The sequence below is a fragment of the Oncorhynchus gorbuscha genome, linkage group LG05 (genome assembly GCF_021184085.1).
Source record: "Oncorhynchus gorbuscha isolate QuinsamMale2020 ecotype Even-year linkage group LG05, OgorEven_v1.0, whole genome shotgun sequence".
In the NCBI taxonomy this organism is placed as follows: Eukaryota; Metazoa; Chordata; class Actinopteri; order Salmoniformes; family Salmonidae; genus Oncorhynchus; species Oncorhynchus gorbuscha.
Window position 1 is genome coordinate 26,850,938 of NC_060177.1, and position 27,951 is coordinate 26,878,888.

At 41.8% G+C, this 27,951-nt stretch overlaps 1 protein-coding gene across 1 annotated transcript in view; it reads right to left on the minus strand.

The window, feature by feature from the left end:
• The window catches only part of LOC124035764 (polypeptide N-acetylgalactosaminyltransferase 18-like), a 96,687-nt gene that overhangs the window by 67,211 nt on the left and 1,525 nt on the right, over positions 1–27,951 (minus strand). The gene's annotated exons all lie outside the window — the stretch shown is intronic.

Here is a 27,951-nt window from a genome sequence, read left to right on the forward strand (position 1 = left end):
TGTAACGATTCCAAAGCTATACAATACTACAGATTGCAAGTTAATCTCACATCTTGGAAAATATTTATAATGTTCTTGTTGATGTCTTGCTTAAGAAATTCGTGCTAATGTTGGGTTTTTGAGCTAGTGCCCAATAGTCTCCCATTCACTCCTTGAAGGAGAGCACTCCTTGTCCCAGAATCGCCCAGAATGCACCGCATTGCTCATTGACGTAGCATGGGCAACGTTTCCAATCTTCTCAAAAGCATATCTGCTGTTGCGAATGTTGACCCCACTCTGTGAGGCACATCGATCTGCAGGTTGAACATGGTATGATTTTAGACTAAATTGATAACTGTAAAATCGCCTAAACAAACTGCACCAACTACAGCAGCTACGTTACATGCTGATATTGTCTTTGGTGTTATTGTGTCTAGCTATGTTTGTTAGCTACATAGCTAGCTAGCCAGCAAGTCCATAGAGAGAGCATTGCTTTACTCCACACAGGATTACAGGCAATATCCGCACGGAGCTAAAGGCTGGAGCTGCCGCTTCCAAGGAGCGGGACACTTATTCGGATGCTGATACGAAATCCCGCTATGCCCTCAGACGAACCATCAAACAGGTAAGGGTCAATATAGAACTAAGATTGAATCCTACTACACCAGCTCTGACTCTCGTTGGATGTGGCAGGGCTTGCAAACTATCACGGACTACAAAGGGAAATCCAGCCACGAGCTGTCCTGTGACGTGAGCCTACCAGACGAATTAAATGCCTTTTATGCCCACTTCGAAGCAAGCAACACTGAAGCATGCATGAGAGCACCAGCTGTTCCGGATGACTGTGTGATCATGCTCTCCGTAGCCAATGTCAGCAAGACCTTTAAACAGGTCAACATTCACAAGGCAGCAGGGACAGAATGTTTGGCCCTGTCCGGGGGTGTCCTCGGATGGGGCCACAGTGTCTCCTGACCCCTCCTGTCTCAGCCTCCAGTATTTATGCTGCAGTAGTTTATGTGTCGGGGGGCTAGGGTCAGTTTGTTTATCTGGAGTACTTCTCCTGTCCTATTCGGTGTCCTGTGTAAATCTAAGTGTGCGTTCTCTAATTCTCTCCTTCTCTCCTTCTTTCTCTCTCTCGGAGGACCTGAGCCCTAGAACCATGCCCCAGGACTACCTGACATGATGACTCCTTGCTGTCCCCAGTCCACCTGGCCATGCTGCTGCTCCAGTTTCAACTGGCCTGGGCCCTAGGACCATGTCCCAGGACTACCTGACATGAGGACTCCTTGCTGTCCCCAGTCCACCTGGCCATGCTCCTGCTCCAGTTTCAACTGTTCTGCCTTACTATTATTCAACCATGCTGGTCATTTATGAACATTTGAACATCTTGGCCACGTTCTGTTATAATCTCCACCCGGCACAGCCAGAAGAGGACTGGCCACCCCACATATGCTCTCTCTAATTCTCTCTTTCTTTCTCTCTCTCGGAGGACCTGAGCCCTAGGACCGTGCCCCAGGACTACCTGACATGATGGCTCCTTGCTGTCCCCAGTCCACCTGACTGTGCTGCTGCTCCAGTTTCAACTGTTCTGCCTTATTATTATTTGACCATGCTGGTCATTTATGAACATTTGAACATCTTGGTCATTTTCTGTTATAATCTCTACCCGGCACAGCCAGAAGAGGACTGGCCACCCCACATAGCCCGGTTCCTCTCTAGGTTTCTTCCTAGGTTTTGGCCTTTCTAGGGAGTTTTTCCTAGCCACCGTGCTTTTACACCTGCATTGTTTGCTGTTTGGGGTTTTAGGCTGGGTTTCTGTACAGCACTTTGAGATATCAGCTGATGTACGAAGGGCTATATAAATAAATTTGATTTGATTTGATTTGATTTGATTACCAGGACGTGTATTTAGAGTGTGCGGGGACCAACTGGCAAGTGTCTTCACTGCCATTTTTAACCTCTCCCTGACCGAGTCTGTAATACCTACAGTATATGCCGAACACCATAGTCTCTGTGCCCATGAAAGCGAAGATAACCTGCCTAAATGACTACCACACCATAGCACTCATGTCGGTAGCCATAAAGTGCTTTGAAAGGCTGGTCAGGACTCATATCAACACCATCATCCCGGAAACCCTAGACCCACTCCAATTCACATACCCCCCCAACAGATCTACAGATGACGCAATCCCAAATCACACTCCACACTGCCCTTTCCCACCTACATCTTAGCGTTCAACAACATAGGACCCACAAAGCTCATCACTAAGCTAAGGACCCTGGGACTAAACACCTCCCTCTTCAACTGGATATTTTCTTAACTCTATTTCTAGAACTGCATTGTTGGTTAAGGGCTTGTAGTTTCATTTCACAGTAAGGTCTACAGTAAGGTCTACCTACACCTGTTGTATTCGGCGCATGTGACAAATACAATTTTATTTCATTTGTGGATTTTGTATTCGACTTAAGCTGCAACAGATTTCCACAACAATTTGCCATGTTCCTAACAACCTTATTATAATACCAAAATGAAACATTTGTTCACATATTAGTGTTATTTAACACTAAATTAAAGGAATGTGTGTTTTTGGGTGGATTCTTTTCAGGTGAGCTGGGGTGTTGAATAGACACTAGTGTGCTACTGAGACAAGAGAAACACCTGGCTCATTGAACAGCATCAGCATCCCATGTGGATAGACAGATGGAATACTTTGGCTTATGCACACTGCCAAGAATTATTACCCCCAAAAACTTGGACCAGAACACAAACATTACCTTCAACATGCGAAATTGCCACTTAAAGAACCAATGGTGCTGCTATTTTAATGTACTGCATAATCACCTCTTGACAAGAAAATCTCTAGAATGTGTGGGATAAGGAGGTGGAGAAATGTTGTTATTCCCTGTGTGTACATGGCCACTACTTCTACCACTCGTCATCTATTCATGCTACAAGGTTACATAACTCCAATCCAGCCATCAACCCCCCCCCCCCATTTCAACAGTCAAAGCTCTTTACAACTCGCATCTTCACAGAACAAGACTTCTCCTGTGAAAATAAATGCACAATTAGCTTACACTCCAACTCCACACAGCTCAGCTCAGTGCCGTGACATACTGTATCACTTCTCTCTCAACGACTGTAGTTTGGTTGGTGCCAGCGCCCGCTTGCTTGAAAGCACATATTACAGCTAATAGCCAATTAACATGCTCACAGGTTGGGAGGCTGTGTACTCTGTCATACTGGGCCCCAGTGGAGACTGATGAAGTTCTCTGACTGGGTCTGTAAAAGAGGCACTCTCTCATTAGAACACATCAGCGGCTGACACGTCTTCCTGACATTGTTCTTTCTCTGGGAGTAGGGGAGGAAGAAGGGTGTGGTGGGGAGTAGGCCTACTCTCTGGGTTTATTCCTGAGAGGGGAAAAACACACTGCCAAAGTTTGGATGTAGGGTGGCCTCTGCTCCCCACAAGCTATTGTTAACCCTGCTCCTTCTTCCTTTCTGCTCATTAAAGTAATACAATCACTAGGCCCTTCAGGAAGGCACTCACACGTCTCACTCTCACCCTGACATCCCTTAGGAAACCAATGGGTGGTTCATAGATGATAAATATGGCCTATTCCAACAATTCCAAAAAATGAAAAATAACATTTAAAAAAACAAGAGAACATCAGAAGGGGACATTTTTCTCTCTCCAAAGTAAAGTACATGTTTAAAAAAACAGCACAAAAACATTGTTTTGTTTCTTGTGTTTGGGTACATTTTTCAGTCTCTTAGAGACTAAGAGAGAGACTAGATGAGAGACTAGATGTTAGATGTGCCACTCTATTAAACCAGTCAGTGGAGGTGCGTCTCCTGTTGCCTCCTATCATGTTGATCTGACTCCCACTACACTTGGTGCCTGTGGATTAGCGTTCACTCTCTGAAGAGGGAGATTTCAAAAGAGATTTTGTTTCCTTGGTGAGTCTCATCTGCACAGCGCTCTGAGCATGATTTCTCCTGAAGGGTTTCTATTTTCAGTGTAGGGTATGGCCTCTGCTCAGGAACAAACTCACCACCGCAGGAAACAAATCAAAACATTTCACAGCAACACATTACAGTGTCCGAACAACAGTGGTTGCCAAAGGCATGCGAAGACAGTCAGGAATCAATATGAAAATACTGTGCATCTTCTTACCGAAGCCTAGGCATCTTTACAGTACATGTCTCAAGTACCATTGATGATTGCCTCTCGTCAGTTTTCGATGGTAGAGCAGCCACTTAAGCAAAGGTTTTTACAGTGAAATCCCTTGATCAATGTTTGTATAGAAATCAACAAGCGAGTGATATTTTTTCAAACAAGGAAATGTATTTCAGATCGATACATGTTTATTCTAGGACAAAACGCTCGAAACGTTGGACATAAAACATTTTTGCATCTGAGCTCCTAGAGTGTGCGGCTCTCCTTTATTTTTTAAAAGTATTCTAGGACAAAGACCAGGAAATACAGCGTTGGATGCATTCTTCAGGAAATAGTCAGGCAACTATTTATTCACCATTTGACAGGGCTTAAAAAACTGCTACAAAACCCTTATACATTGATCCATTCTAGAAACTATAGAAGAAATATTCAGCGGTCTCAAGTTTAGAACCCCAAAAGCTATGTCTAATATCACATATAGCAGCTCATTGTATTCTGTGAGACGAGGAGTTGAGTATGGTACAAACTACTACCTACTAAATGCAGGAGAACAATTTAAAGAAGTATATTGTAAGTCGCTCTAGATAAGAGCGTCTGCTAAATGACTTAAATGTCAAATGTAATATTGAAAATGTAAATGAAATATGGATAGTGTGGGATAATGTGTGTGGGCGATGTTAAAAAGCTGTTGCACTGGTGCTATTTATATCTCCTTGAATCATTAATTAGGTTAAATGTCACACGGTCACAGATGGAGTGCATGGAGCATGCTTTAGTGAGCGCAAATTAGCATGGAAGTGTGGTTACATTTTAAACTCTAATTTCCTTTGGCTACTCCACAAAACTGCAAATCTAGAGGGGTATCAAGAAACACTGCAAACTTTATGGGACAGGCATATCCCCCAAAAGACTAATTTCTTATGTAAATGATCCTGTGTCTCATTTGCTCAGATCTATACTAGCCTGTTGGGAATCATCTATCTGATTTAATGTCCTCAGTTGCCGGACAGTCTGACTCACAGCACATCACTCAGCTAACATGTTTGCCAGGGCCAGAGCAATTACACCAATGACATACAATAAGCTCTAGGGACGCACTGTCTGAATAATCTTCAACGTAAGACCTATAAAAAGTCAACATGGCTCACATTTGCTTTGTATCAAATTAAGTTCTAGTGTGTGTGCCTTAATGTTGGACTACATTGATTTCCAGTAAGCTATTACTTGCCTTGATTGTTCACCACCTAAATTGAATATGTTTCTCCTCTACCACAAATTAAGTATTGTAACTCAACATTTTTAAAAATTTAGAACATAAATCTGAATGTCACACCATACCATTCAGAGAGAAAAAAAGAGAAAGAGAGAAAGAGAAAGAGAGAAAGAAAGAGAGAAAGAGAGAGAGAGAGAGAGAGAAAGAAAGAAAGAGAAAGAAAGAGAAAGAGGGAGAGAAGTGTGATGTGCCTCCCTAAGCATTTTGAATATTTTCCAATATGGTAACAAGACTCTGAAGCTGGAAAGAGACAGAAAATGATTATCATGCCCGTAACATTTCGCCTTCCCTTGTAGATTGGATCACAAGATTCCGGAAATAAATACTTGGCTGAGCCAAATGAAATGAGATCAAGGCAGCTTGTCTGATGATAATAGAGAGTTATCTGGTCAAAATCTATGATAAGTACAGAATTATGGTGCTTGATCCATTACAGAACATGAATTTCCATCAACTTGGATCAAAGCCCTACAGGTTAATAAGTTAGATATTTTTATCACAGAGATAATACTGAGATAAGATAATACAAAGATTTTGCAAAGGAGCCTGCTTAAGCAAAGTTAATCTAAGAGCAAGATAACTTTTTTTGTGGGTGACATTGTTCAAATAATGGATCTGCATGTCTGCCATGATATCTAAACCATAACTACATCTTAATTATTGTATCAACCAAATGAGACAACATAATATTTTCTAAAGAAAAACCCCCAGAAAGAACAAAAAACTCTAAAATCTCCAAAACATGCTCCAATCCATGAAGACACCAGTAGATAAAGTGAAAATGATCTTGAGAAGACTCATTTAGACACCAGTAGATAAAGTGAAAAGGAACTTGAGAAGACTCATTTAGACACCAGTAGATAAAGTGAAAAGGAACTTGAGAAGACTCATTTAGACACCAGTAGATAAAGTGAAAAGAAACTTAAGACTCATTTAGACACCAGTAGATAAAGTGAAAAGGAACTTGAGAAGACTCATTTAGACACCAGTAGATAAAGTAAAAAGGAACTTGAGAAGACTCATTTAGACACCAGTAGATAAAGTGAAAAGGAACTTGAGAAGACTCATTTAGACACCAGTAGATAAAGTGAAAAGAAACTTGAGAAGACTCATTTAGACACCAGTAGATAAAGTGAAAAGGAACTTGAGAAGACTCATTTAGACACCAGTAGATAAAGTGAAAAGGAACTTGAGAAGACTCATTTAGACACCAGTAGATAAAGTGAAAAGAAACTTGAGAAGACTCATTTAGACACCAGTAGATAAAGTGAAAAGGAACTTGAGAAGACTCATTTAGACACCAGTAGATAAAGTAAAAAGGAACTTGAGAACACTCATTTAGACACCAGTAGATAAAGTAAAAAGGAACATGAGAAGACTCAAGGTTTCTTCTACCTGCTGTGTTAAATATTTCAGTAACAGACTGCTGTCTTTAAACAGCCATTATACAGATGTAACACCCACCACTTGTGATGTGCACCTGAACTTGAGTTGTTTCTCACTGCATCTAAAAACAGACTTCACTGGCCTATATGCTAGAACACTATGTCCACATAGATTTCGATTGCAGGCCCAATCACTGGGATCTCTCATCATCATAACATCACAGTTATTCCATCTGGTGTTGGTTTTCAATGAATTATTCAAGTTGGGAGCGCTCAGATTTTTACTGAGGGAATGTTGATGGGAATCTGGCACAGGTCAGTGCAGCCTGAGCCTTTTGCAAGTACTTCAATCAGATGAGCTGCTGCTCGCTTGGTGATTGGCTTTTGGCTTTTGGCTAGGAACATAAGTTCCTAGGCTGCACCTAACTCTGAATGGAATAGATGATACTCTGTGGCAGAGGCTAGGATTTATTTATTTTTTTATTTTTTTATTTCACCTTTATTTAACCAGGTAGGCTAGTTGAGAACAAGTTCTCATTTGCAACTGCGACCTGGCCAAGATAAAGCATAGCAGTGTGAACAGACAACACAGAGTTACACATGGAGTAAACAATTAACAAGTCAATAACACAGTAGAAAAAAAGGGGGCGTCTATATACAATGTGTGCAAAAGGCATGGGATACGCAAATAATTACAATTTTGCAGATTAGCACTGGAGTGATAAATGATCAGATGGTCATGTACAGGTAGAGATATTGGTGTGCAAAAGAGCAGAAAAGTAAATAAATAAAAACAGTATAAAAACAGTATGGGAATGAGGTAGGTGAAAATGGGTGGGCTATTTACCAATAGACTATGTACAGCAGCAGCGATTGGTTAGCTGCTCAGATATCTGATGTTTGAAGTTGGTGAGGGACATAAAAGTCTCCAACTTCAGCGATTTTTGCAATTCGTTCCAGTCACAGGCAGCAGAGTACTGGAACGAAAGGCGGCCAAATGAGGTGTTGGCTTTAGGGATGATCAGAGAGATACACCTGCTGGAGCGCGTGCTACGGATGGGTGTTGCCATCGTGACCAGTGAACTGAGATAAGGCGGAGCTTTACCTAGCATGGACTTGTAGATGACCTGGAGCCAGTGGGTCTGGCGGCGAATATGTAGCGAGGGCCAGCCGACTAGAGCATACAAGTCGCAGTGGTGAGTGGTATAAGGTGCTTTAGTGACAAAACGGATGGCACTGTGATAGACTGCATCCAGTTTGCTGAGTAGAGTGTTGGAAGCCATTTTGTAGATAACATCGCCGAAGTCGAGGATCGGTAGGATAGTCAGTTTTACTAGGGTAAGCTTGGCGGCGTGAGTGAAGGAGGCTTTGTTGCGGAATAGAAAGCAGACTCTTGATTTGATTTTCGATTGGAGATGTTTGATATGAATCTGGAAGGAGAGTTTGCAGTCGAGCCAGACACCTAGGTACTTATAGATGTCCACATATTCAAGGTCGGAACCATCCAGGGTGGTGATGCTAGTCGGGCATGCGGGTGCAGGCAGCGATCGGTTGAAAAGCATGCATTTGGTTTTACTAGCGTTTAAGAGCAGTTGGAGGCCACGGAAGGAGTGTTGTATGGCATTGAAGCTCGTTTGGAGGTTAGATAGCACAGTGTCCAATGACGGGCCGAAAGTATATAGAATGGTGTCGTCTGCGTAGAGATGGATCAGGGAATCGCCCGCAGCAAGAGCAACATCATTGATATACACAGAGAAAAGAGTCGGCCCGAGAATTGAACCCTGTGGCACCCCCATAGAGACTGCCAGAGGACCGGACAGCATGCCCTCCGATTTGACACACTGAACTCTGTCTGCAAAGTAATTGGTGAACCAGGCAAGGCAGTCATCCGAAAAACCGAGGCTACTGAGTCTGCCGATAAGAATATGGTGATTGACAGAGTCGAAGGCCTTGGCAAGGTCGATGAAGACGGCTGCACAGTACTGTCTTTTATCGATGGCGGTTATGATATCATTTAGTACCTTGAGTGTGGCTGAGGTGCACCCGTGACCGGCTCGGAAACCAGATTGCACAGCGGAGAAGGTACGGTGGGATTCGAGATGGTCAGTGATCTGTTTGTTGACTTGGCTTTTGAAGACCTTAGATAGGCAGGGCAGGATGGATATAGGTCTGTAACAGTTTGGGTCCAGGGTGTCTCCCCCTTTGAAGAGGGGGATGACTGTGGCAGCTTTCCAATCCTTGGGGATCTCAGATGATATGAAACAGAGGTTGAACAGGCTGGTAATAGGGGTTGCGACAATGGCGGCGGATAGTTTCAGAAATAGAGGGTCCAGATTGTCAAGCCCAGCTGATTTGTACGGGTCCAGGTTTTGCAGCTCTTTCAGAACATCTGCTATCTGGATTTGGGTAAAGGAGAACCTGGAGAGGCTTGGGCGAGGAGCTGCGGGGGGGCGGAGCTGTTGGCCGAGGTTGGAGTAGCCAGGCGGAAGGCATGGCCAGCCGTTGAGAAATGCTTGTTGAAGTTTTCGATAATCATGGATTTATCGGTGGTGACCGTGTTACCTAGCCTCAGTGCAGTGGGCAGCTGGGAGGAGGTGCTCTTGTTCTCCATGGACTTCACAGTGTCCCAGAACTTTTTGGAGTTGGAGCTACAGGATGCAAACTTCTGCCTGAAGTAGCTGGCCTTAGCTTTCCTGACTGACTGCGTGTATTGGTTCCTGACTTCCCTGAACAGTTGCATATCGCGGGGACTATTCGATGCTATTGCAGTCCGCCACAGGATGTTTTTGTGCTGGTCGAGGGCAGTCAGGTCTGGAGTGAACCAAGGGCTGTATCTGTTCTTGGTTCTGCATTTCTTGAACGGAGCATGCTTATCTAAAATGGTGAGGAAGTTACTTTTAAAGAATGACCAGGCATCCTCAACTGACGGGATGAGGTCAATGTCCTTCCATGATACCCGGGCCAGGTCGATTAGAAAGGCCTGCTCACAGAAGTGTTTTAGGGAGCGTTTGACAGTGATGAGGGGTGGTCGTTTGACTGTGGCTCCGTGGCGGATACAGGCATCGCTGAGATCCTGGTTGAAGTGATCGCTGAGATCCTGGTTGAAGACAGCGGAGGTGTATTTGGAGGGCCAGTTGGTCAGGATGACGTCTATGAGGGTACCCTTGTTTACGGAGTTAGGGTTGTACCTGGTGGGTTCCTTGATGATTTGTGTGAGATTGAGGGCATCTAGCTTAGATTGTAGGACTGCCGGGGTGTTAAGCATATCCCAGTTTAGGTCACCTAACAGGACAAACTCTGAAGCTAGATGGGGGGCGATCAATTCACAAATGGTGTCCAGGGCACAGCTGGGAGCTGAGGGGGGTCGGTAGCAGGCGGCAACAGTGAGAGACTTATTTCTGGAGAGAGTCATTTTCAAAATTAGTAGTTCGAACTGTTTGGGTATGGACCTGGAAAGTATGACATTACTTTGCAGGCAATCTCTGCAGTAGACTGCAACTCCTCCCCCTTTGGCAGTTCTATCTTGACGGAAGATGTTATAGTTGGGTATGGAAATCTCTGAATTTTTGGTGGCCTTCCTGAGCCAGGATTCAGACACGGCAAGGACATCAGGGTTAGCAGAGTGTGCTAAAGCAGTGAGTAAAACAAACTTGGGGAGGAGGCTTCTGATATTGACATGCATGAAACCAAGGCTTTTTCGATCACAGGATCACACGTACACCGCCCTTCTTCACCAAAGCACAGAGTTGATGGAAGTACAGTAATGTGATTTATTTTTATTTATGTGATTTATTTGTCTGGCATTATATTATGCTAACCCAGCTCTACTGAACCAGCCTCCTCTGTTCTGCTGCCGGTGTGAACAGGGGTGCTGCATCAGGGAGAGATGGGATGGGTGGAATGATAGCCTGAGGTAGTAGTGTTGTTGTAGTTTAATGGCAGAGCCTTCTTAACTGAACTAGCTGGCTGAATGTGTCACCAGCCATTGAAGGTGGAAAACAAGCCTCAGAACCCAAGAAGTCTCCCATAAGGGTACATGATGGAAACAGGCTGCCAACCAAATTCAAGACATCAGGATGGGAGCCTGGGAATAATACAAAATAGAGGGTGAGCTTCCCTATTAAAAGATGTATTTTCTGTACCGGACCATCCCACATGCAAACAGCAAGAAATATGTCCATCTTTCTATTCTCCAGCTCGAATACAGTCCTAGCCTTTTCCTCCCACGCATTGACAGAATAGATTCATGATGAAAAATGACAAACAACAGCTGAATGGAAGTGAAGGGAAAGTCAGTCATCTGTTGTTATCTATTGTCCTCCCCTTGCCTTTATTCATCACTTACATTCCACTCCAGTTAGACTGCAGACTGAAAATAAACAGCTTTCTCTTGAGTCCTGTCTCCACATCCTCCCAATCTCTAATATGGGCACAAGGAGAGCAGGATTGAAATGGTTACCTATCTCCAAATGAACCTGCCCCCTCCCCTCTACCACAGAGCCTCTTTAAGAAGCGTTCTGGTGACTGTGGAGACCCCGTGACAGGACCAGTGGACCCATGAGTACTTCCATTACCCCCATTTCCTTCTCAATGTGGCCCAGATCCCCTCCTCTCCAGAAGATTTTAGATCTCTAACCAGAGGGAACAGGACTGGAGGAGACTGAAGGAGGCTGGGTGAGGCTGGGGAAGACTGAAGGGGACTGGGGAAGACTGAAGGGGACTGGGGAGGCTGGAGCAGGAAGAAAGTGGCTGAAGCAGGAAGGGAGAGGGAGGAGGCTGGGGGTGACTGGATGAGACTGGCCTTTAAACAGGGCCTGACTGATTGGGGGGCTCATTGCTGCTGAGCGTGCTCAGTCTGTGTGCTGCAGAGACAGACATCCAGCAGGGAGCTTTAGGCTGCTCTCAGAGGGAGAAGTGCTTGGCTGACTCTGCATTATGTGTACCAGACAAACACCATTACGCTTTGTTTGCCTGGGGTGGAAGACAACTCAATGAGGCCACAAAGATCTGCATTCAGATGTCTTGTATTTTTTTCCATAGATGTTTTTCCTCTCTAAATATTTATGGCAAGGTAAAAGCTTTCTCATTTGTGATAATTACCATTCACCAACCTTGCTACAGCAGAGCGCTTTTATTTCTCTCAAAACTGGTGGGTTTGGCCTCTCTACTTAGAAAAGTTTTTCTCAGACACAACAAACAACACATTCTCATTCTTTCGAGTGAATCACAACAGGGAACGGCAGCTGCATGGACCACAAGTTAATAATGCGTTTGTGTGCTAGTCAGAAGTAGGAAACTACGAAATGTCCAACTTGCTAACTGGTTGAACACGGCACATGTATAACTACAACCTGTTAGCAAGTCGGAAATGTACGAGTTTCCTAGTTGCGACTAGTTGCGGCATTAGATTATGGGAGTGCTGAAGAGTTTGTGAACAGTTATGAAAACAACAAGCTTATATTGGGTGGCAGGTAGCCTAGTGGTTAAAGTGTTGGGTCAGTAACAGTAAAGGTTGCTGGATCGAATCTGTTGTTCTGCCCCTGAACAAGGCAGTTAACCCACTGTTTCCCGGTAGGTCGTCATTGTAAATAAGAATTTGTTCTTAACTGACTTTCCTAGTTAAAAAGGTTCAAATATTTATCCACAACCTATGTCTCAAGAAAACAATAGAACACTAGATAACCATGGAGGAAAATGCATTTCAATTGTTGACTTTAAGGTGAATCACCTACGATTTACAGTCTAATTCATTGATGAGACTTTTGACAGTGTGTAGTCCCTGGAAGTCTCTGCATTTTGGAGAAAAAAAGGATTCTACATCACACACGTCTACGCTGATTCTATCTCCTGGCATAGAAAACACTAGAGCCATCGTTCTTATACTATTAAAAGAAGTGTTCCCTTCAAAATCATCAAACGAAGTAAAACTCCCATGTGAGGTGAACTTGATTAATTGAAATTGACTAGGGGATGTGGAATTGGCAGTAACACCGATACTCAGATGTGATAAGATTAAGTTTAAACTGTAGCTCTAATTCATAGAAAATGGCAGAGTCTCCTGGCATATGCAGCACAGTGAGAGGAAGAAATGCTTAGGCGTTCAATAATTCTGTATTCAGAGTAAAGCACATCCATGCTTACCTTACTGTTTGAGGGGTTTATGACAATAAACCCAGCTATCATTTTACAACATGTGCTATCACTATCACGACTGGGGTTGCAAATTCATAAATTCTGAACCAAACAATTGCCCTAAATTAAATTCCAGAACGTGCTATGAGAGATTTAATGGACTTGAAAATGTCTGCAGTGAGGGAAAAAATTAAACAGTCCACTCCTTATCACCACTCCACAGATGCCCCACTAAAGCACATGAGAGGGAAGGTTTTCACTGTGCAGCTTCGCTAACACCTAAGGTCAGACAGAGCGGTTGGCCGCTGATGGCTGCCATTGCCCTCTGTGCCAGACAGACAAAGCCCTGCCTGGTGGTTATATCCTTCCTGTCATGTTTTGTCAGAATATCTGTTTTCCAAAGCTTCAAACTGGGTTTTTATGAAAGGCAGCTCAGAAGTATCCATTGAGAGCCTTCAGAAGTAACACACAATAAACCCTGTAGCCTTTTAATTCAAGACCATTCTCTTATCTGTTCTTCTCAAGCTGCTGGTGGCTGGACAATATTCTCCAACCATAGCATGAAGACATTCAACGCTGTGAACAAAGAAATAATATATTGTTACTAAATAGGAATTATTTGCATTGTGCTCTGTGCAGCATGCCTGCTGTAGAGTTATTACTAGAGATGGGGGATAACATTTATTCAGTTTAATATCAGGATATTATTTTTTACAATTTATTGTATCGTATCAGTTTGAATAAATCGCAATATTAGTTTTGCACTAGTTGGCTGTACCTGCACCAAAACTCCAGTATTTTTCCTTCATAGCTGTAGTGGTTATTTCTATATTATCACACAAGTCAGAGTTATACTTAAACTAAATCTTTATTCACTTATTAATAAGGAGAGCAGGTCACACACAAGTGAATGACGTGAGTGCCCTGCAATAACGATGGCTGGTCGACAAACCACCCTCCGACACAAAGAATACCAAAAGCTTTTATATGGCAAAGATACCCCCCCTTAGTCTACATGACAAACAACAGATGTGTGGAATGAGTCCCAAGGTGAGACTTGATATATGAGAAAGGGATATCCCCCAGGCAGATAGCATTTGCTATGAAGACTGTACAGAGTTTGTCCCCTAAGACAAGGCTCTGATCTTGTCCCTGGTACTTCGCAGTACAGAAACACCAACTCATTCTATGGCATAAATCAATTGCCAGCTCCAGATACCCCTATCTCAAAAGCTCCTCTCAGTTCATACAGACACAACAGAGTTCTAAGAACCCTATTATATTGCATAAAACAACGTAGCTTGTTCTCCATCTCATTTTTAAATAGGGAGCTAATTTGTTTTAAGCATTTTTATTTCCATGGCTCACTCTTGTCCCTCTGCGGCAGATGTATCAGACAAATAGTTATTTTGTTACAGAGCAGTACTGTACTATCCTTTCTACAATGGGGAATTGTCATCAGAGTTGATATAAACATGTAACAAGCGAATACAATACACTGTTGTGAAACTAACTTTAGAATGTAATACCTGCATCAGGTTTGTTGTTAACATTCCTCTAACCTTCTCCACGCTGTGCTATTTGTCTTTACATAGATGTTTATCTGAATAATTGTGGTTTAGGGAATTAATTAAATAACTGATAGAGAGCGGGAGTAGCTAATGAGGCTGAACCTGAACCTGTGACCTGAGGTCTGAGGGGTCATGTCATGAGTGTGAGAAGCACTAGCTGATGCACATCATACACTTCAGGCTATCCTCTTTGATGAATGCACCACTACCATTTCAAGGAGCCTTTTGTGGGTCCAACAGAATCAGACTGCAGCGAGCCAACACTACCGCTGTTGGAATGCTCAACCTGAGTTCATGAGAGTTCTGTACAAAATTCAGTGGAGGGGGTCGGATGCGAATGCAAACAACATTTTAAGTATATTTTGGGAGAATGGGTAATGACTTCAGTCCTTCCAGTATCACCACCTTCAAACATATTGGATCTATTTTAACACTTTGCATTTGCATTCTAAAGGCAGCAGTGAATATTTGATGGCTTGCACTTGTGCAGTGAGGAGGCGGAACAGAGAGGCAGAAGAGAGAGGCTGGCAGAGCAGAGCAGAGCACTCCTGGCATAAACTCATTTTATGACCAAAGATTCTGGCTCCACTTCAGCCTCTGACTGGCGTGGGCTACTTCTCTATACAAGCTGATGGCCTTGATTCTAAATCAATAGAAAGAACAGCAGCTCTTTGAGATACAAACATTCACAGATGAGGTTTTGAAAACAAAAACAACGCCTGCAGAAGATGAAGGTTTCATGAGGAAGTGGAATATAACCACAAATGCTACAGATATCAGTAATGAGGTTTACAGATCAATGTCTCTCAAATGTACAAAAACCTCATGTTAATTGAGCACACATCTGTGATGCCTGTGTGTCAGAGGCAGTTGTGGGAACAAGTAATACATCACTCAGACTATTTCAGGAGTAGAGATGCCATGATTCAGAACACCACTCATATCTCTGGGCATTCCTTCAGGTATGGCCTGCAGTGACATAGTGACAGCTCTTGAGAGATGGACAGGACTTAACCAGTGTTGACAAGTTGAAGAGACCTTTTTAACATTTAAAACAGAAAATATTTGAAACTTCTGAATATTGTGTATGATAAATACCCCCACATTGTTTTTGCTGATGCACCTGCTGCAGTCAATGTGGAAGATGTCCCCTGTGACACTGATGCAATTCAGGTGCAAGCTCTGAGCTTCAAAGGGCCTGATAACTAGCATCACGTCCTACAGTAACACAAAGTCGTCTCTGTAGTGGTTCCCTGTGGAAACAGATGCATAAAGGGCTCTCCTCCACCAGCCCTGTGGTCTGTGCTCTTCAACATGAGGCATCTGACACCAACACCCCAAGTCTAATAGTTTACTGAAACAGCAGAGGACATGCTGCTATCTGTCCTCGGATCTGACGTATGCTAATGCAAATGTAACACGGGGCTTTCAAGTTCAACTGGAGAGAAGAGGAAGAGTGAGTTGAACTTGGAGGGTAAATACATTATCATTCTCTTAAAATTAGAATTTAAGGCTACTGTCTTTCATGCTAATGTCACAACTTAAATTGAAAATAATTAGGGTTTCTCTCTGACGTAAGGTGAATGAAGTTATCAAAAGAGGATGGGATAATGAGAGTGGTTGATATTCTTTGAAGCAATTTTCTCTCGATTCAAAGGTTACAAGACGCGCCTACATGGTAATGCCAGAGGCGAAACACACCGACACAGGTTGCAAAGTTAACACAGTGGGAAGGTTTACACATCATTGGGTCTTCTTTCTGAGCAGAGCAGATTAGGAGCTTGCCTTGAAGCATACCTGAACCGTTCCTGGGAAACTGCTTAAAAAAAACTTTAAAACACAACTATTAAACCCAATCCAACGTTATGTTTCAAGACAGTCTCTTAAGTGAGCTACACTTAATTTGAGTGTCTTGATAGGCCACTGTCTGCTTCTACAGGTCTGTCCTTCCATACGAGATTAGTCAGTCGATGAGACAGAGATGACTAAACCTCTGCCCTCTGCCCATTGGCAGGAATGGAGAGGTTTGATAGTGCAGGCATGGATGATTTCCCCCTCATAATAACATCTGTTCAAAGTTAATCTTTTGAGTCGTCTGTGGTTTACAATAAAAAACCAACAGCGGGTGCACTCAATGGGATTCAACCGAACCGTGCACGCTCCTCTGGCTTCAAAGCAAATCATCACTTATAGTCTTTGTACCTGCATGCTTTTACCACTAACAGCATTTCAAAGAACATCATTGCTTGCAAATGTTTTTGGCTTCGGCCAAAACTCCTGACACAATGAGGCCAGAATGACTCTTTGTCTTCACCTGCAACTGTCTCTTCTGGCCTTGAAACAGACAGAAGGGTGCTTGCTGTCTTACGTTCCCTTTCAGTATATGACAACTTCACATCTAGACTGCAATCATACATTACTAGTTTTACTACAACATGTCTACATGTCCACATCAATACAACTACAGTAGTATGGCTAATGATGGACATCGCTAATGCCCAGTGACAGTTGAACATGCTTGGGATTAGGGCTGTTTCGTTGACCGTATTACCACCAAATTCCACAAGACCATTTAGTCATGGTAACTTGGCTTCTCCAAGCTCTGATGCTGCTGATGGTCATTAGTAGCCTACCAAACTTGCTAACTGCCTGGTACTCAGCACTCTATTGTCCCTCTAATCACTCTGACATCAATGCAAATGTTTTCGAAAAATCTAATCAAACACTTCATGAGAGCATATAAGCTCTTGTTGCGCAACATTTCTATGCAATTGCGTGAGAAAAGTTTTGATGGCCTCTTTTAAAAAGAGGAGGATCCCATCAGCTTTCTATAGGCTAAGTCTACTATATTTATTTATCCTAATATTAAAGCAGATTGCTTTGCTTAACAACAGGAGCATAGCCTTCCTGGCTGGCATAAAAATGAACCATGGGAAAAGTGTCCTCCATTCATGACTTAAGTGCATGTTTCGAGACAGGAGCATGATAATGGTCTATTCTAAATCAAAACCAATTTCATATATATTATTGAGAATATGAAAAGACAACATTAAGTTAAGAATCATCTGATGGGTGACAATTCTTGTGAATGATGTATTATCACTTGTGAATGATGCCCAGTGTGTGTAGTAAGGCAAGAAACAGTGCATGCCTTTTTTTGATACTTAAAAAAAAAAGTCGCACACCTCACAGACGCATACCTCATGTAGCTTAGTCCATAGGCCTATATGTTTGATACTTTTTGAATCACAATTAAAGTGAGGACTATTTGTGTCTGCAATGACGTCCTTTTGTGGGGAAAAACTCATTCTGATTGGCTGGGCCTGGCTCCCCAGTAAAGTCTTTGAAATTGTTGCATGTACCGTATGCATTTGCAGTCATTTTTGAGAACAGTGTTTTCCTGCTAATTGATTGCATTTTGTAACATTCACGCTTATAGCTTACTGCCGTGTACGCATTGTTGCATTTATGATTTGAAGAAATAGCCTAATTGTTTATCAACATTTTAAGTCAAATGTTGTAATCTGTTGCATCAGCCTCATTGCTTTTAAACATTTTTAGGTCAACATTTGTACTATTGGGGATAGTAGATTGACATAGGCTAGTGCTTTAGCTGTTCGGTAAGCCTAGTTCTTCTAACATCTTCAATATGCGCCTCGGAACTCGATAAGAGGGATACGCGCAGTTGCGTCTCCGATGTGTCTGTCTTCACTTGTAGCCTACTTCTTAGCTGAGATGCCTGTGAGAAGGACATGATAATGCATTGGCTAAGAATTGAGATATCTGAGAGAGCCACATGAGTGAGAGGAGCTTTGGAGTGCCACAGCCGGGAGAAGGGAATTATAATTGTTATATTAAGCCCAAGGGCACAATGTCCACCGCAAAAGGCATGGATTTTTTTAGGGGGCATTATGGCCACACAAGGGGGATGCTGCTGGTCTGTTAAGAATATTATTAAGTGCTTGTCAAATTGAGAATGAGTGATTGATGAAGTTTGTGCAGCCTGCACAAGAAACAAATCAGAGCTCATGCCTTTCATGATAATTTTTTCCAATCATCATTAGAGTTGCATCGTGCAGCTTCAGAATGTATTAAAATCTAAACATATAGCCCAAAGTTTATATCACAACTAAAGTTGCATAAATAACTCGATATTAAGCATATATGAGGACCTATTTCTTTGTGAACCGCTCAACACAGAATCGCATGCACTTCCTTGGAAATCGTTTGAAGAAAATATTTTTTCAATTTTATTCAGCTATGTTCAATTGTATTCTTCATACTATAAAATAATAAAAACATTGTGTGGATTCTAAGCAACTCTTGTTGCTAAATGAACTAGTGTAGCCCACAGCCATATGGCATAACCAGATCAGGGCCTAACATAAGGACAACTGCTATTCTGTTCTTCTGAAATACACTACATTTTCTTCATATCATGTTTTTTTATACCCGTCTAAAATAAATCATGGATTTGTTGTGAAGGTCTAGGCTATATTACATGGATTTATTAACCTTTTTAAAATTTAGATGTTCCAAAGGTTGCGTCAGTGGCTTGTAGGCTATGTGTGGAAGCCAAGAGATGCTAAACGTGTTTATGTTAATTAACAGTCAATTGCCGTGAGACCAGCAGTTATTTGCTTGATAATCACCGTCTGACAAAATTTCATGACCCCCACAGCCCTACTGTACTTGCAATATGTTCAATATAATGATGAATGAATGAATATAAAGATAGCCTACACAGGAAGGCACATTACTATAACTGGTAGTATTAATGTGCACTATAAGAAAACACGACAGCATGAATGGCGCATGTCTTTAATGCGCACAGGGCAGATTGTGATTATATGGATTGGTGATAACTATTATGAATAACAGGACGTGTTGCAGCCCAGTGGACAAAAGTGGCCAGATGCTAATTGCTGTAGTGATTTTAATGAACATCCGAAAATAAACCTGTGTGGTGTGTGTGTGTTGCCTTCAGGTGGTTTGTGAGGAATACTGAAAAACAATTAGATAACAGGAGAATTTAGCGGCACGAAGTAATTCAGTTCCAGGGTAAAAATTATCAAATGAGACATGGTGATAATTGAGGCTGATTTTCAACATCCTGTGGGTATGAGATGCCTTAGTAGCACTCTCTCCCAATACATCAGCACAAATGCCAGTCTGCAATGGAGCACTAATTTCTGTCAGGATCAGGGAATGTTCAACTCTGGCTGATTGGGCCTATATTCGTAGCTCCTCACAGGTTCTTCATTCCCTCTAATTAACTAGCAATTAGGTCCCATTGCCGCTAATTAGAATCCCCTGCTCAAGATATGGGAGAAAAAAGTGTCTCCTCTGTAATTAGCTGCTTCATTCACTCAATAGTTAGTATAAGTTAGAAAGCCTCTCCACTCAGTACACTCCGTAATAAGAACACTGACGCAGGAGGGAGTTGTTTCACTCACTGACGGTTCAACGACAATGACACAGCAACAACCTCAATAGTCTCCCAGCTACGCACGTGGCAATGAATAACTATCATAGAATAACACACAATGACCCACAGTATAACAGTTAGTTAGGTCCATTCGGTTCACTTCTGGATCAGTGATGGATTATTAATGTTTTAAAAGCCCTGGGAGCCAGTGAGTAGGGGACATGATGAGACATATGCATTTTGATTAACATCCCAATTAGGGTTAACAGTGATGAATCTTCGGGCAGGCCACTGGTGAAGCAGTCTCCTGCTGAGTCTCTTCCTTCCTTCCCGTCATCATCTCTCTCTGTCTCACTTCCTTCAGTCTCTGGGTTATCAATCCATGGTTTACACCAACCTTCAGCAGGATACATATGTAGGATATTCATTTGAGCCAGTTTGCTACAGTGGTTAAAATATCCTGCAGCAACAGGAAATGTGAATTATTATGTAGATTATAATTAATATACATTTTTGTAGAGGTTGATACATTTTTCATAAGGGTAAATTCAGTCTGAAATGTCTGTGAAAATGTCAAACTTCAGAAGCCTTTTTAAACCTCAAATACACTACGTTTGAAAGTTCTCCTGCAACAGGGTGATCAAATTAAGATCCTACAACTGTAGTCTGCTGATTCATCAGGGAGAGGTGCAGAGGCATAGAGAAATAAGGCATGCAATAAGAACAACTCTTCTTTTCCTCTTTGCCAATAAGCTCCAGCGATACCCTACCTTAAATGTCTTAACCTGCACACACTACCTACAGAATAAGACATCTTCATTACAGATGATCTTAATTTGATCACTAAGTTGTTGAACCTCCCTGAAATGCAGGACTTGTAGTGTATTTAAGGTTTAAAAAAGCTTCTGAAGTTTGTAATTGAACATTTCAGACTTGATTTTCCCTTTGAAAAATGCATCAACCCCTACAAAAATGTACATGAATTATAATCCACATAATACTTCACAGGATTATTTTCCTGCTGTAGCAAAATAGTTCAAATTAAGATCCCACATCTGTAAATTTCTCCAGACCTGTTTTCGAATGCAGTCATCGACTGTTCTGTGCTCTGCACGACCTCGATTTGCACCACCGAGTTTCTGTATGAATTCCTAAATAAGAAAATGAGTTTGTGCATTTCCCCTGTGTAGTACATCCTGGTATGTTTCCTGCTCTATGAGAAAACAGTCCTACTCATAAATCAATACATCAAAGAATAATACAGTATTAGAAAACTAGAAAGACTGTAGAACTCCAGAAATAAAGGGCTTTTTCTGCTCAAACCAAAATGTTACTTTCTTACTCAGAGGCATGAATTATGAAGTAAATGGGATGGCAGACGAATATGGGTAGACAATCTAGCATGTAAAAACAAAGCACTCCAATTTGTCTAAGTTACTGTCACCTTTACTCAGCTTCCTTGTTTCGCCACATGGAGATGAGCCTTCCCTAAAAAGTATGTATGGTGGAACGCAAGCTGTCTTTTTGCCCATGTATGCACTTAGCAAATAGACTGGGCAGATATGAGGGACTGAGACAAATTGCTTGGGATGATGGTTGGGTACAGAGGAGAAGCAGAGTCTGCATGGGACCATCTTAATCATGGTAGAGCCAGAGAGGGCTGTCAAATGCTTTTGTTTCAGTGGGACACTTCTAAACGCTGTTCTGAATTATCCGTACGTTGCTTTCTAGATATTATAGCAGATACGGAGTAAACCGTAACAATAACCTCCTCCTTACACTTCTCCAGAAATGAGACATAAATCTACCTCAGAATCACAGTAGTGACTAACAACAATTACATGAAGACACTATTTTATTAGTTAATTCAAATAAACATGGAACAGCAGTCTTGAAGAAGTGCCATAAATAGTTTCCTGTTTAGAGTAAATTGTCAGGGGACACTCTTGGAACTGAAATACTTGCAAGGGAGGTTACAATTTCTAATTTATTCAGATTTTCTTCATGATGCTTTTGCCCTCTGGATTCAAGGTAATTAATTGTTTTCATTAGCAATCATCCTCCAGTGCATTTGTTTCTCTGTAACTCAATAATCGTTCCTTTACTGGTAAAGCAAATCAACATTCTGGAGACTCCCTTTCCACACTCTCACACTCCACATCCTGCTTCAGCACACTTTCACTGACACCACATTCCCTTTGGATTGGTAGATCTTAATTGTCATTCCAGTAAATTGTCAATCCCAAAACCACTACATACATTGCGGCTGTACTCTGTAAAGAACAGACATCCTGTAGAGAAAGCATTTCTACTGTTACCGTGGCACCAATGCTACCCTGACACCCAGATTCTACCAACCCATAACCTGCAAAGGTAATTAACTGTGGGAGTTGCTAAGCGACATTCTGAGAGTTAAAAGGCAGCATGGGAGAATGAGATACTGTATCTCCACTTCCCTTTGAGGGAAAAGGGTTACAGCATTTCTGCATTCTGCTCTGAAATGAGGATATTCATTGGCCCCTTAATAGTACATAAATATTGCCAGTACAAAGCCGGGTACTTCCAGTTGAAGTCGGAAGTTTACATACACCTTAGCCAAATATATTTAAACTCAGTTTTTCACAATATCTGACATTTAATCCTATTAAAAATTCCCTGTCTTAGGTCAGTTAGAACCACCACTTTATTTTAAGAATGTGAATTGTCAGAATAATAGTAGAGAGAATGATTTCAGCTTTTCTTTCTTTCATCACATTCCCAGTGGGTCAGAAGTTTACATACACTCAAGTATACATACACTCAACTCACTAGTATTTGGTAGCATTGCCTTTAAATTGTTTAACTTGGGTCAAATGTATTGGATACCCTTCCACAAGCTTCCGACAATAAGTTGGGTGAATTTGAGCCCATTCCTCCTGACAGAGCTGGTGTAACTGAGTCAGGTTTGTAGGCCTCCTTGCTCAGACACACATTATCAGTCCTGTCCACAAATGTTATATAGGTTTGAGGTCAGGGCTTTGTGATGGTCACTCCAATACCTTGACTTTGTTGTCCTTAAGCCATTTTGCCACAACTTTGGAAGTATGCTTGGGGTCATTGTCCATTTGGATGACCCATTTGCGGCCAAGCTTTAACTTCCTGATTGATGTCTTGAGATGTTGCTTCAATATATCCACATACGATTCCTTCCTCATGATGCCATCTATTTTGTGAAGTGCACCAGTCCCTCCTGCAGCAAAGCACCCCCACAACATGATGCTGCCACCCCCGTGCTTCACGGTTGGGATGGTGTTCTTCAGCTTGCAAGCCTCCCCCTTTTCCCTCCAAACAAAACGATGGTCATTACAGCCCAAAATATTTGATTTTTGTCTCTTCAGACCAGAGGACATTTTTCCAAAAAGTACGATCTTTGTCCCCATGTGCAGTTACAAACCGTAGTCTGGCTTTTCTGTGGCGGTTTTGGAGCAGTGGCTTCTTCCTTGCTGAGCGGCCTTTTAAGGTTATGTCAATATAGGACTCGTTTTACTGTGGATATAGATACTTTTGTACCGGTTTCCTCCAGCATTCCTCCAGCAATGTCCTTTGTTGTTGTTCTGGGATTGATTTGTATTTTTCTCACCAAAGTACGTTCATTCCTAAAAGACTGAACGCGTCTCCTTCCCAAGCGGTATGACGACTGTGTTTTGTTTATACTTGTGTACTATTGTTTGTACAGATGAACGTGGTATCGTCAGGTGTTTGGAAATTGCTCCAAAGGATGAATCAGACTTGTGGAGGTCTACATTTTTTTTCTGAGGTCTTGGCTGATTTCTTTTGATTTTCCCATGATGTCAACCAAAGAGGCACTGAGTTTGAAAATAGGTCTTGAAATACATCCACAGGTACACCTCCAATTGACTCAAATGTCAATTAGCCTATCAGAAGCTTCTAAAGCCATAACATAATTTTCTGGAATTTCCCAAGCTGTTTAAATGCACAGTCAACTTATTGCATGTAAACTTCTGAACCACTGGAATTGTAATACAGTGAATTATAAGTTAAATAATCTGTCTGTGAACAATTGTTGGAAAATGACTTGTGTCATGCAAAGTAGATGTCCTAACCGACTTTCCACAAATGTATTGTTAACACACTATAGTTTTGGCGTGGTTGAAAAAGGAGATTTAATGACTCCAACCTAAGTGTATGTAAACTTCCGACTGTAACTAAATATCTAATGAAACTGCTCGCGCGCACCAATGAGCGTCTGCGTTGCCAAGGGCTAAAATAGAAGTAATTCCTATTACTGACGCAGATCACGCTGCAAGTCCTGCTTCTCCCATATCCTCATTGGTTTATAGAAGCAGGTACCCACGTGCCATCTCCTCATTGGTTTATACCCACGTGGGTGATTGAAAGACTAAATGTTTTGTCGGTTGTCGTGGTAATACTATGAAAATGTAGATGCCAATCACCATATAAGTTGAAAGATGAAAAAGCCTGGAAGGAGGAGAGATGACTAGAAAGGATTTGGTTGGCTGTTTTATGTGTCGATTAATTGAGTAGAGCACCTTGTGCATTTCAGGTAAAATAACAACTCAATGTTTATATTCCAGGACAAATTATCTAGCAACAGCAAGCTAGCTAAATAGGACAAATTAGCTAGCAAGTGCAAGCTAACTAGCTAAATTGCCATCCATCATTAATGCTTTTCGACCTGTCCCCAAATTATTGTCATTGGTTCAGAGTTTGTTTTGATATTTTAACCTGCGTGTCGTGATTGCGTCTGGTGTTGGGGGACAAAATTAATTTGAGCACGTTGGTGCACGTGCGTAGCCAGTTTGGGTTGCGTGTTAGTCTTTGATGCATTAAGTAACGTTTACAAAAAACAAAAGTAACCTGGCATCGCCAATGATTTGATTAGTATTTTGGGTAGCTTCCCAACAGTCAGCAGATCAGCTGAACACCGCCTGTGTTCTAATGTTAGATCAAGAGAACCATTTTTTTTTATATATTTATATTCAATTTACTGTATTCAACCTACTGTATATTCAGCAAGTTAAGCATAATGTATTATTATGACACTTGGTCAACGCCTGCTGCCTCTTGCAGCCATTATGTCATTCAATATTTACTTGAAAGGATGTGGGGGCAAACTGACTTGGCATTGCAGAATACGGGGGGCGATATTTTTGTGGAAGCAACAAGGCAGATAAGTGCTCTATAGCCAAAACCATGCAAAAAGATAAAACCATCGGCTATACATGTCTTCTTCCATTATACAACATTTATTACCTGCCCTCCAGCAAGGAGCGTATAACACACACACACACACACACGTCCCCTCTCTCGCTCCTCTTCTCAAGACTAAACACTCATTGTGATTTAGAGGGCTTTTCAATTGATTTGACAGGTTGATTTGATTGAGGCCTTCCAATCAAATAGCATCATCATCTCCTTCTGAATCAGCAACATAGCATTAGTTATCCCCAGGGGTAATATACAGCCCCCGAGGTAAAATAAACCAGAGGACCAAGGCCTTCTCACAAAAACAATCACCATTAAATACACCCATACTTTGTCTTTGCTTTCCTCGTGTTCAGAGGGGATATCTATAGTAAAGTCTCTGATGCACAGCTGTACTTTACGGAAGAAAACTCCTTTGAGTTTCATATTCACTTTTTTATGACTCAGGACCTCTCAAGTGAATTCGCAGTTACCTGTGTAGAGGAGCACTCGTGAACGGCTCCAAATGTGAGCGCTGGTATGCTCATAAAAAGAAAGGTAAACACATTGCAGGAGGAAAGACACTTCACACTTACAATACAAACACCATCATTCTGAGTGGTTGATGCCTGAATGATGCACAGTGTCATACAGCACAAGACACAATTCTATTAGAGGTTGACTGATTATGATTTTTCAACGCCGATACCGATTATTGGAGGACCAAAAAAAAACCATACTGATTAATCGTCCAAATATATATATATATATTTTGTAATAATGACAATTACAACAATGCTGAGTGAACAATGAACACTTGTATTTGAACTTAATATAATACATAAATCAAATCTATTTAGTCTCAAATATATAATGAAACATGTTTAAATAATGTGAAAACACTGTGTTGGAGAAGAAAGTAAAAGTGCAATATGTGCCATCTAAAAAAGCTAACGTTTCAGTTCCTTGCTCAGAACATATGAAAGCTGGTGTTTCAATATTCCCAGTTCTTCAATATTCCCAACTAAGAAGTTTTAAGTTGTAGTTATTATAGGAATTATAACGCGTAGACTATTTCTCTCTATACCATTTGTATTTCATATACCTTTGACTATTGGATGTCCTAATAGGCATTTTAGAATGCCGTAGAGTGCAGTAACAGCACTTATGGTGGGCGTGTGTGGACTTTTCAGCACCCAGCCAAGCCTCATTCAGTGACAGCTTAATAGAAATCAAGGGTTGTGTGCAGTGCCTTATGCGCTCTTTAGACAAATGCAGACCACTGCCCTCAATCATCAAATACTGATATGAGGTGTTTTCACGCCGTATATATATTGAGTATGGAGGTGACATCAGTCAGACACATTTTAACGGACTGTCTATGTCCAACATGGTGAAAATGTACCAGTGAAAATGTTCCCTTCCCACATGCAGTGACACACTGTCGGACATGGGGCATTATCTTTACATCTCAAGCAGCGCTTGAGGTGTGTGTGGTTTTGTTTTACTATCCTTGTGGGGACCAGAAGTCCTCACAAGTATAGTCAAACAAGAACATTTGGATAAGTGGGGACATTTCGCCGGTCCCCACGAGGAAAAGGGCTATTTTAGGCTTAGCAGCTAGGTTTAGGGTTACAATAAGGATTATGGGTAGAATTACAGTCAGGGTTAGAGGTTTAGGAGTTAGGGTTAGATTTAGGGTTAGATTTAGGGTTAGGGAAAATAGGATTTTGAATGGGAATATATTTGTTGGTCCCCACAAGGATAGTAAAACAAAAGTGTGTGTGTGTGTGTGTGTGTGTGTGTGTGTGTGTGTGTGTGTGTGTGTGTGTGTGTGTGTGTGTGTGTGTGTGTGTGTGTGTGTGTGTGTGTGTGTGTGTGTGTGTGTGTGTGTGTGTGTGTGTGTGTGTGTGTGTGTGACAGTTACAGGGACAGCAAACTAGAAATGTTTTAATTCTTGGCAGTTACATTGACAAGATAAACAGAACTCTAGATGTGTTCTGAGTAGTAGTCTTCCTAGTTTAGTATTCTACAAAACTAATCCACATTTTTCTATGCCTGCCCAAGCCGTGTCTTCAAACCTATCTCAAATCTGAGGTCCTCTAATAGGCTGAGTGATGATACATTCCAAATCAACATGCATGCACAGCTGAGTTACAGTGCATGTTTTATCAGTCCACCCGTCATCCATACAGTATAGTGCTATAGACAGAGGGCATTCTGTCCTACCAGTGTTTCCGTGTTCTGTGCCACATTGAATTGATCTTTACAATCTGACCGAATGCGACATTTCCCCTTTTGAGTAACACAAATAGTCCAAACATTTCCTGAGGAGATGAGACAGTTAGGCAGACACTCTTACACAGAAAACGTACAGAGCGCTGTTCAACAGGCTGCTCTCTGTCAGTGCCAAATAGGGAAATGTAGTCTTGGCACCACAACTGGCCAGACAGGCTTGACTATGTATGGTGCCTCACAGCTCAGTGAAGTCCACCTCTGCCCGTGACCTAGGGATGGGTGTCTCCCAGTAACTCATACTCTACCTGTCAAATCAGAGCCTGGTTCACACTATTCTCTTGTGTTGCTCAAATCGTGACACAAAAAGGGAGGGAGAGAATTACAGTATGAGTATGGAGTAACTGTATGCTGTAAGCTAGAGGCAAAGCCTGAAGGAATTTGAGAAGGGAAATCCAGACATTCCCAAGAACACAAGAGGAATCGAAAGTCAAAAAGGATATTCAATGTTTTTTAAAATAGAAGATTACCATTAGATTAATTGAATTAATGGCCCCATTCT